Source organism: Lactuca sativa, chromosome 3 (assembly GCF_002870075.4).
Source record: "Lactuca sativa cultivar Salinas chromosome 3, Lsat_Salinas_v11, whole genome shotgun sequence".
Taxonomy (NCBI): domain Eukaryota; kingdom Viridiplantae; phylum Streptophyta; class Magnoliopsida; order Asterales; family Asteraceae; genus Lactuca; species Lactuca sativa.
Window position 1 is genome coordinate 220448274 of NC_056625.2, and position 2513 is coordinate 220450786.

At 38.7% G+C, this 2513-nt stretch overlaps 1 pseudogene; it reads right to left on the bottom strand.

The window, feature by feature from the left end:
- Positions 1 to 386: 386 nt before the first annotated feature.
- On the bottom strand, positions 387 to 1391 carry LOC111918627 (protein EARLY-RESPONSIVE TO DEHYDRATION 7, chloroplastic-like; annotated as a pseudogene).
- Positions 1392 to 2513: the final 1122 nt, after the last annotated feature.

Genomic DNA, 2513 nt, shown 5'->3' on the forward strand with positions numbered 1-2513 from the left:
TCCTTTTTCCATGTTTTGCTAATATTTCGCAAATATAGTGTATGATTGTCCTAGCTTTCTGATATCTTTACATACTTGCCCCTCACCTAAGCATAGAAAAAAATATTAGAATCTGACTAGTTGAGTTAACCTCCTGTCAATTCCCAAAATCACATAAGCATAACTCATTACTCAGGTCCCACAGTTAGTTCTTATTGGTTGTCATCTGCTTGAGTCCCAAAGTTCTATATACTCAATTGTGGGGCCAACAACAAGAAGAAAAGGTAAGATATAATGTTTATTGTGTTTATAAAAGCCACACACAAAGATAGATAAAATTCATAATGTCATCAACATATACTTTTGTAAAGCGATTGAGAAAAGATTTAGGAAGGCCTTTCATAGACTTACTTGTGGCTGACAAGTTCTGTTGTCACAGTAGATGATGTTGACATTACATTCTTTCCAGAAACTTCAAAAGCATCATAAATTTTGCCTATACACAAACATTTATATCAAATTAGTTGATAGCTTTTAAATTTAAAAGTTGCAGTTTTCAGTTTTTGTCAAATTGAGAATAATGTAAGAGAGAACTTACTAAATCCATCCAAAGTTGCGAGTGCAATTTCCCCAGGCAAAAACTTGAAGAACTTCTTGCCAAGTTTAGAGCTAGCAACAAAGCTTGTAAAGAATCCAGTAATCTTCAGAACGCTAGAAAGAAGTCCACCAACAACTGTCTCTGTCATCTTCGTCACCTTATTAACCCTAGAAGAATCACCCACATAATCAAAATGCAAATATTCACAGAAGAATCTTGGAAAACATATAAGAAAATAGTTTCAACATGAACATCAAAACCTGTGTATAGCCTTTAGAAGTTCAGGATTAACTGCTGTGTTGCTAGCAGGTCCGATCTTTAGCTTCAAAATCTCATTACCCTTGATCAATCTATACACTGTAACATCTCCACACCAGAGAATCCCTTTAACAAGTTGCCCTGAACCCGCAACAATTAATTTTGCAGCCTTCGTACTGTAATCCTCCACATTTGGGGCTAATGTCGTCCAATAAGCTCTACAAATCTGCTCCATCTGTTCCTTATTTGCTTGCATTTTCATATCTGAGGGACTCATTCATTCCGCCATTGTTAAATCCAAAGCGTCGTTCTTCTCCTCCTCTTTCTGCACCGAGAAACTACTGCAATGCTCCAATAACTCATCCATTTCTTTCAACAACTTCTCTTGTCCTTTTGAAGCAAATGTCAGTCTGTAATTTAACATCATAGCTTCATGTTCTTTCTCTTTTGGAGCGCGTAACGAGAAGAAATAATGAGACTGGTCTAACTTAATGCAAGCCTCGTGTCTCGCCAAAGGCCATTGGATCTCTTCACCAACATGTGATATATAGCTCATTAAGAAATAGAATTAGGGTTCTTATATGGTATTATCGGACAGAGGAACCACCGCCACACATAAAAAAAACCTGCGATTATTTCATGGATTCTTTATCTTCTTCAAAGGATGTTAGAGAGGGGAAGAAGATACGTGTGTGAGAACGAAATGGACGAGGAGAGAGAAGCGGTGGCGGGTCTGGGTTGTTATCTTCAATTTGTGAAATGGTTCCATGTGTGGTTTCATCAGACGCAATAGTGTTAATGCTGATGTCATCAAATGCACTCCAAACTCTTAGAGCAGATGAGGTTCGATGTTGGTGGTGGTGGCTTAAGGCTTCCAAAGAGAAGGCAGAGAGAGATTGCAGATCGAGGTACAGGAAGACGGGCTTAGGGTTCTTTGGTAGAGGATTTTAGAAGGAGATGCATCAGGCGGGGTGTTTATCTTTTTGGGATTTCATTTCCCCCCATTCTACATTTAAGAACGCGCTTTCCTAAAAAAAATATAAAGTGACATCTTTAGACGACGCGTTTTTTATAAGAGTGCCCTCTGTGTTTTTTTTTTGTTGGACACAAATTTCAGGCATGCAAAAATGCGTGTCCACTATCCTTCAAATTTTAGAAAACTGACAGTATTTTTAGGATGCCCTAAAAATGCGTATCGTAAATTAGTGCGTGTCGTTATTTGCGCGTCGTAAAAGGCTGTTTTTCTAGTAGTGCTCCTCTTCTTTTTCTGTCAAAGACTGTGTTCGGATGCCCTCACTAGAAAATATATTGCAATTTCATTTCTCCATCATAGCAGCTTACCTCACATTTCATCCCTTTATTTCCGCAGCCTCACTTATGCTATAGTTGTTGCACGCATCGCTCCAAGAAAATCGGTTCTCTCCCCTTACCCCTTCACACCTAATCTTCAAAAATGGAAGATTGCTTCTTCCCTTCCTTTCTTTGGTCTCGTTCACCATCGGAGGTGCTCCATCCGCCTGTGATTGATTAGAATCCATCGGACCCTTCACATGTCATAAGATTTCATTTCTATCTACCTTCGTTCGTTCCTATTTTTTTCCCGTTGTCCGATCAGTCAAATAAGGAAGCAAATAAGGCCTCGTTCCCGAGTTTAACAAAAGAAAAGAAGAGAAGAGAA